We start from the raw sequence: 9139 nt of genomic DNA on the forward strand, positions 1-9139 counted from the left end.
CTTTAATTGACCTAAGAAATATTTGAGGAGTTTTTTCTTTTTAATCAAATTTATTGACATACATAAATTACATAAAATAAAATGCATGCATTTCAAATTTACAGCTTGATGAGTTTTGACAAATGTGTATACCTGTGGAAAGACCATCCTGATGAAAATACAGAATATTTCCAATATCCAGAAAGTTTCTCAATGCCCCTCTGTAGTCCATCACCACCACCTTCTACCCCAGGCAACCCCTGATCTGATTTCTGTCACCATAGCTCAATTTTAAGGACCCCTGGTGGCACAATGGTTAAGTGCTTGGTTGAAAGTTTGGTGGTTAGAACCCACCCAAGGGCTACTAGGTGAAAGACCTGGCAATCAGTTTCCCTAAAGATTATAGCCTAGAAAACCTTATGGGGCAATTGTACCCTATTACAAGGGTTACATGAGTTGGAATTGATGGCATTTGCTGCCTAGCCATTCTGCTGGGCAGAAAAGGAAAGCTAACACCAACACAGCTCAGTTTTGCTTCTTCTAAAATGTTATATAAATTGAAACATATAGTATGTATTCTTTAGTGTCTGGTTTCTCTGGCACAACAGTCTTTTTGAGATCCATCCATTCTTTTGTATGTATCTGTAGTTTGTTTCTTTTTACTGGTTGAGTACTATTCGATAGAATGAACATATCAAAATTTGTTTAAACATTCTCTTGTTGGTAGACATTTAGGCCATGTCTCAGGCTGGGTTCTCTAAAAACCCCAAACCAAACCCACTGCCACTGAGTTGATTCCAACTCATAGCGACCCTATAGAACAAAGTAGAACTGCCCCATACAGTGTCCAAGGAGTACCTGGTGGATTCCAACCGACCTTTTGGTTAGCAGCCATAGTTCTTAACCACTACACCACCAGCGTTTCTGGGCTCTCCAGAGAAGCAAACTCAATGAAGCGTGTGTGTGTCTGCGTGCGTGTGTGTGTGTATACGTATACATATATATATAGAGAGAGAGAGAGACAGAGAGATTTATGTCAAGGAAATGGCTCACACAGTTGTAGAGGCTGACAAGGCCCAAGTCCGTGGATCAGGAATCATTTTAGAGGCTTCTCCTGACTCACATAGCTGCAGGGGCTGACGAACCCAAGGTTGGCAGGTTAGATGGCAGACTGCTGGCTCATGGACTGCTTAGGTGGACGAATCAAAGATCAGCAGGTCAGATAGCAAGCTGCTGGCTCACAGGCTGCAAGACTGACATATCCAAGATCAGTAGGTAAAATGGCAGGCTGCTGGCTCACAGGTTGCAGAAGCTGATGAATCCCAAGATCGGCAGGCAATACGGCAGGCCGCTGGCTCAAATCCTAGGAATGGAGGTCAGATGATGATGAGCCAGATGCAGGATCCAGAGTGAGCAAAAGCTAGTCAGTTTTGCCTGAAAGTCTATTGGATGTAGGCCACACCCTTGAGGAAAGTTCCCTTATAACTGATTGGCTGATCGCATCAGATCATGTAATGGAGATGATTACATTGTATCACAAAATGGAGGATAAGTAAATCATTACAGGACTGCCAAATTACATCACTACTGCAGTGCAGTGGATCACTTTTTTGTGGCCTTTCTCACCATGGTCTTGTAACTCCCACCCAAGTGATTCAGTGGAACTGTGCAAATAAGGTAATTGTGGCCCACTAAAAGTATTGGTCAATTTTGCCATCCTGCTATCCTTAAAAGACAGCCAATTCCAGAGCAGGGAGAGGACCTTACCACCACCAAGAAAGAAGAGCCAAGAGCTGTAACACTGAAGACAGCGAGCAGTGGCAGAGAAATGGTGGCAGGAAAGACCAGCAGGAGACAGCATAGTGGGCTTCCTGGCCCGTGGATGGAGAAAGGTGAGTGGCTTCAGGTAGGAGGCTTGCTGGTGGAGTAGGGTGCTTCTGGGCACTTGGTGGAGCTAGGTTTGCTGACATGACCCACAGAGTTAGAGCTGAGTGCCTTCGGTCTGAGGCTTACTGGTGGAGTAGGGTGCCTCAGGACACATATTGGCAGAGCTAAAAAAAAAAAACTTTGTAAAGCTTGCCCAAGCAGGGCAGAGGCTGAGGGGCCAGAGAGAGGCATGCCCTTGGGCATGGCTGGGAAGATTATCCTGAGAGTTCCTGAGCCTGATTTGTAGCCTGTTACTTCCCTAATAAACTCTGTAACTGTGAGTATGGCCTGTGAGTCCTGTGTGGTCACTGCAATGAATTATAGAACCCAGCAGATAAGTAGAAAGTGCCATGGGAGGAACATCTGGTATCAGACTTGGTAAAGATGGTGGAGAGAGGAGACATGTCTGTCCTCTGCCTCCTAGGAATCAGTCTTAGGCTGTTGACCTTGATTCTCCTTCCCTCTTGTCAAGTTTGAGGAGGTTAGACACTTCTGCCACGCCATTCTTACAATTACATAACTGCCAAACTACATCATTATATAACTCCCAAACCATTGAGAATCATGGCCCAGCCAAGCTGACACACAATCTTAACCATCACAGGCTGTTTCTAGTTTTCTACTGTGATGAATAAGACTACAGTGAACATTCACGTACAAGTCTTTTATAGACAAGTGTTTTTTCTCTTGGGCAAATTTTCTAGAAGGAAAATTGATAGGCCATAAGGTAGATGTGTGTTTAACATTACAAGAAACTGGCAAACTGTTTTCCAAAGTAGTTATACCATTCTATATTCCTACTATGAGAATTCCACTTGTCTACATTCTCACCAATGTTTGGTGTATTTCATTGCTTTTGTTTGTTTTTAACTTTTAGCTATTCTAGTGTGTGCGATGGAAACCCTAGTTGTGCAGTGGTTAAGTGCTACAGCTGCTAACCAAAAGGTCGGCAGTTTGAATCCACCAGGTACTCCTTGGAAACTCTATGGGACAGTTCTACTCTGTCTTGTAGGGTCGCTATGAGCCTGAATTGGCTCGACAGCAATGGGTTTGGATGTTGTTTTTTTAGTGTGTGCGAAGTTATATAACATTGTGGTTTGAATTTGTATTTCCTTGGTAATTAACGTTGAGCATCGTTTCAGGTGCCTTGTTGCCCATTTGTATCTTTTTGAGAAGTGTCTATTCAAGGTGTTTGCCCATTTTTATTTCTGGCTTCAAAGGGTTCTTTTTATATTTTCAATACAAGTCCTTTGTCAGATATGTGTACTGTGGATATTTCCTCTGTACGTGGCTTGCCTTTTCATTTTCTCAACAGTGTCTTTTAAAGAAGTTTCCAGTTTATATGAAATCCAATTCAACAATTTTTCATTCTTCCTTTTCTTTTTTTTTTTTTAGTCCTTTTTGTGTGCTCTTCAAAAATCTTTGCTTACACCGTGGTTGCAGAGATATTCTTTTATGCTTTCTTCTAAAAACTCTACAATTTTAATTTAATTTTTAGGTTATGGTCCATCTTGAATTAATTTTTGTGTATGGTATAAGGTAGGTGTTGGGGATTAAGGTTTTCCAAATAGATATCCATAGATTCATCACCGTTTGTTGGAAAGAACACCTTTTCCCATTGAATTATCTTGCTGATTTTTATCAGAAATCAGCTGACCATACCTAATGGGTCTACTTATGGACTCTCTCTTCTATTTCATTGAACTGTTTGTCTACGCTAAAGCCATACTGTCTTGATTTCTACAGTTTTATACTAAATCCTGAAATCGGGTATTGAAAGTATCCAACTTTGTTCTTATTTTGTGATTGTTTTGGCTGTTATAAGTCCTTGGCATTTTCAAGTACCTTAGTGTTTTCTAGAAAAATAAAACCAGTGGTATAGATCTCAATTTATTTAGATTTTCTTTTATTTCTGTTTACAGTCTCTTGTTTTTGGTATATATATAATTATGTATATAGTTATATGTAAAGTTATATAAGATTGTGGTTCGAATTTGTATTTCCTTGATAATTAATGTTGAACACCTTTTTAGGTGCTTTGTTGGCCATTTGTATATCTTTCTGAGAGCTGACTATTCAAGATATTTGCCTATTTTTATTATTGACTTGCAAGAGTCCTTGTTATATTTTCAATATAAGTCCTTTGTCAGATATATGTGCTGTGGGTATTTCCTCTGTATGTGGCTTCCTTTTTGATTTTCTCAACAGTGTCTTTTAAAGAAAAGAAGTTTCCAATTTCTATGAATTCCAATAAATATATTTTGTTAAATTTATCGCTGGGTATTTTGTGATTTCGATGCTGTTGTAAATGATATTCTTTTGACTTCATTTTCTAATTGCTTGTTGCCAGTATACAGAATTACAGTTGATTTTTGTACCCTGCCCTTATATCCCGAGACCTTATTCAATTTACTTATTGATTTTAATATCTTAATAGATTTCTTAAGATTTTACACTTTAAAAATCATAATATCTGTAAATAAAGACAGTTTTATTTCCTCCTTTCCAGTCTGTCTGCCTTTTGTTTCTTTATCTTGCCTTATTTCTCTGGCTAGAATAGCCGCTGCAATGTTTACTTGAAATGGAGTAAATATCCTTTCTTCGGTCCCAGTCTTTGGTTGAACATGTTTAATGTATCTCCATTAAGTATTTTGCTGCTTGTAGGAATTTTTATTATCATTATTATTGCCCTTTATAATATTGAGAATGTTCCCTATTATTCTTAGTTTACTGACATAATAATTTTTTAAATAATAAATTGGCATTGAATTTATTAATTTTTTGCACATTTTGTGGTAATTGTCATATGATCTTTCTCCTTTTTTTGTTAGTGTGATGAAGTACATTAATCAGTTTCTAAATTTTGTGACATCCTTGCATTCCCAGGAGAAACCCCACTTGGTTACGATGTTTTACCGTTTTTATATATTGCTAGATTCAACTTGTTTTTTTTTTTGGGGGGGGGAATTTTTGTGCCTATGTTCATATGGATCTATAATTTTCATTGCTTGGAGTATTCTTCATGGGTTTGGAGAACAAGGTCTTGCTGGCTTCATGAAATGAGCTAGGAAGAGTTTCTTCTTCATTTTCTGAAAGAACTTGAGAGAAGAGTAAGACTTGGGCAAAGAAGGTTCTCATCCCTTTGACTTTGGACAATTTAAACTCTCTGGGCTTTAGTTTTCTCATCTGTAAAGTGGAGTTGATTCTGTAGCCTGGTTACCATGAAGAATAGGTGAAATGATATCTGAAAAACTGCTTAGTAGGGCAACCAATGGGCCCCCAAGAACAGGGGGTGTTTTGTTAAGTAGTATGATTATTACCGTGTCACCACGGGGACCAGAAGCCTAGCACAAGAAGATTTTCAGGCTCTTTTATGCAGTACAATTCTGACACTCTTCTCTTATGAAAAAAACAAAAAAACCAAACCCACTGCCATCAGTTGATTCCAATTCATAGAGGCCCCATAGGATTTCCAAGGCTGTAAATATCTAGGGAACCAGACTGCCACATCTTTCTCTATAGGAGCTGCTGGTGGTTTCGAACCACTGATCTTTCAGTTAGTGGTCGACGGCTTTAACCACTGTACCACCAGGGCTCCTTGGTCTCTTATTAAACAGCTTAAAATTGAGCAATTGTTTCACATTTTCAGCCTTAAAATTAGTTTTTAATTGTTACCTCAGGTGATGCCACAGCAGTCTCTAGATGTTACCACCTTTAATCTCCTATCTCCCTTTAATAGATGAAACCCAGTTTTGTGAGTCGGGCAACTTGCCTGAGAAAACCTGGCTGATTGGTTGCCATCACTCATTGTGAAGCCAGAGTTACAGACAACTGAGCAAGAGGGCTGGAGGGGCACTAGTTTTCTCAGCTTTACGAGCCACTCCAAGACCATTCTCACCCTGTGTGGGGATCCCCCAGAAGAAGGCACCTTGAAAGGTTTCCAACACAAAGAGTCAGGATGGGCTCATTCTAATCCAGACTGTGTGACATTAGGGAAGTCTCTAACCTCATTGAATCTAACGATCCCTTTATGGAAAAAAAAAAGAGAACAACAATAGCCATTATTTACTGAGTGCTTGGTGTATGCTAGGAGCCCTGGTGTCCCACTGGTTAAGTGCTTGGCTCCTAACTGAAAGGTCAGTGGTTCGAACCCACCAGCTGATCCGAAGGAGAAAGATGTGGCAATCTGCTTCCATAAAGATTACAGCCTTGGAAACCCTATAGGGCAGTTCTACACTGCCCTTTAGGGTTGCTGTGAGTTGGAATTGACTCAATAGCAATGGGTTTTAGTATATGCTCAGGAGTCCCTGGGTGGTGCAAAGAGTTAAGCACTCAATAACTAGGTAAATGGTTGATGGTTCGAACCCACCCAGAGACACCTCAGAAAAGATCTCAGACACCTCAGGGAAACCCTATGGAGCACAATTCCACTCTGGTACACATGGGGTCACCATGAGTTGGAATCTACCGTCTGGCCATTACACAAGTGGTTTATTTAGTTCCCCCATCAGCCCTGTAAGATAAGCATATTAGCCATAGGTGAGAGAGCTGGGCTTCAGATAACTTACCTAAGGTCAAGAATGATCCAAATGCAGGATTGAAACCCAGGATTAATGGACCCTCGTTTCCATGTTAAAATATATCCCACTGTTCAGTTTAAATATGTGAAGTTTACTGAATGTAAGTGTCAAAAAAAAAGGTTTTTTTTTAAAGCAACAGAATCAGAAATAAAAGATGAAGAGAAGAGCAACAACAAAATTTATTTTACATGTATAAGATCTCATCTAGCTGTACACTTATCGTTTGAGCATTTTACTGTGTATAAAATACACCTGAATAAAGTACTATTAGCATTTTTTTAAAGAAGTAATTAGAACTAAAATCATAATTCTCAAATATTACCTGGATCTCTTACTGGCATAAAATAACACTAAACTGCATCTAGAATAAATCTCAACTCCTACTCACCCATGGAAAATGCATTTTTTCTTATTATAAATGTAATGCATGTTCACCATAAGAAAATTAGAAAACACAGATGAGCAAAAATATAAAAAATAAAAGACAGCCTTGGTTCTACCATTCAGATATAATACGATTTTACAGTCTGGTGTATTTCTTCCCACCACTTTTCAGTGCCTACGTATTTGTTTAGATGTATATGTAATTATATATGACAAGTTGCAAAAAATGGGATAGTACACTAGAAATTCTTTTATATTCTACTTTGACACTTGTGGATATACCACGAAAGGCTTTCTATGCCAATGAAAGGTCATCTAAAATAGGGGTATTTAAATTGAGTTCCATGATGACTTGGGTTCACTGGAAATGTCTCAGGGGCCCACAGGGGCAGAGGAAGAGGAGCTGAGAAGGTGAGGGTCAAGAAGAAAGCAAGCAGGTGACCTACGCATCACCCATTTTTGCTCAAACAGAGCTGCTTTTGTTTGTTCAAATATTTAATTTTCACATAAGATTTCACTTGAAAAGGGGTTCCGTTATGAAAAAAAAGAAAAAAACCAGAATGACCTGCAACATCATTCAAATTATTGCTGAGATTCTTTTCAAAGTGAAAATAGCTTTATTGTTTTATGATTATGAAAGTACCAACTCCCTGTTTTTCAAGATTCAAGCAAGATGAGAATATGTAAATAAACCGTTGAAAGTCATTCATGAATCTCATTGCTCAGAGAAACACACTTTAGACATTTTAGAGAGTATCCAAAAAAACCCACTGCTGTTGAGTCGATTCCGACTCATAGGGACCCTATAGGACAGAGTAGAAGAACTGCCCCATAGAGTTTCCAAGGAGAGCCTGGTGGATTCAAACTGCTGACCTTTTGGTGAGCAGCCGTAGCATTTAACCAGTACACCACCAGGGTTTCCTTAGAAAGTGTAAGCGTATAGATATATTCTGTACACGTGTCTTATGTCTTTTTTTTTTCCCTTAACATAGCCCATTTCCCATGTCATTTATTGTTCTTCAAAAGCAGAATTTTTTATGCTTTACTATGTTGTTTTATTAGATTTATTAATAGAAAAAAAAAGATGAGTTAAATGTAAAGGCTTAAGGAGAATTGGGCTTGCTTTTTCTGAAATATGCAGCTTTTTTTAACCCATCAGATATTTACATAAACATTGCAAATCCAACATTCTGCACACAATCAGCTCCCTCAGGCTTTAAATGGCTCACGTTGGCAGATCACAGTGACTGGAAGGGCTCCCCAGCTTTTCACTGAAATATCTCTAATGGCAAAGGAGAGTGTGATTAAGAACTCACCAAGGTCAGAGCTGGAGAGGGGTTAGTTCTGACGGCTTGTTCCAGCTCCAAAAGGGCTTTGACAGGTTTTGTTTGCCTTTAAATTTATTTGGCTGTATAATTTTCCACCCCATTATTGCTGTTTTCTTTTTCCAAGTTTTATTTATTTTGTTGTTGTTGTTAAGGACATACCCAGCATAACATACACCAATTCGACAGTTTCTACATGTACAATTTAGTGACATTGATCACATTCTTCAAGTTGTGTCACCATTCTCACTCTCTTTTCTGAGTTGTTCCTCCTCCATTGACATAAATTCATTGCCCCCTGAATTTCCTATTTAATCTTTCAAGTTGCTGTTGTCAGATTGATCCCATACAGATAGTTCTTAAAAGAGAGTAATGCTCAAGGCAGACCTTTTTAACTAGTTAAGCCAAACTATTGTTCAGTTTTAAGAAGACTTCAGGAGATCTTTTTGGCTTAAGGTTCAAAGATTATCTCAGGGCAACAGTTTCAGGGGTTCAGCCAACCTCCATGGCCCCAGAAAGTCGGGAGTCCATGAGATTTTGAAATTCTGTTTGGTATTTTCCCCCTTTTAATCAGGATTCTTCTATGGAATCTTTGATCATAGTGTTCAGTAATGGTAGCTGGGCACCATTCAATTCTTCTGGTCTCATGGCAAAGGAGGCAGTTGTTCATGGAGGCAATTAGCCACAAGTTCCATTTCCTCCTGCTGTTCTTTGACTCTCCTTCTTCCTCTGTCGCTCCAGGTGAATAGAGACCAATTGTTGTGGCTTAGATGGCTGCTTTCAAGGTTTTAAGACACCAGGCACTGAGAAACTAACTAGGAGATAGAACAGAAGCACTAAACATATTATTAGGCCAATTAACTCATCCCACTGTTATTTAAACAGACTCTTCTTTGGACACATTTAATTTGCTTCAATTCTTCTTTTATAATCATAAGCAGCACT

This window comes from Loxodonta africana, chromosome 18 (genome assembly GCF_030014295.1).
Source record: "Loxodonta africana isolate mLoxAfr1 chromosome 18, mLoxAfr1.hap2, whole genome shotgun sequence".
Lineage (NCBI taxonomy): Eukaryota > Metazoa > Chordata > Mammalia > Proboscidea > Elephantidae > Loxodonta > Loxodonta africana.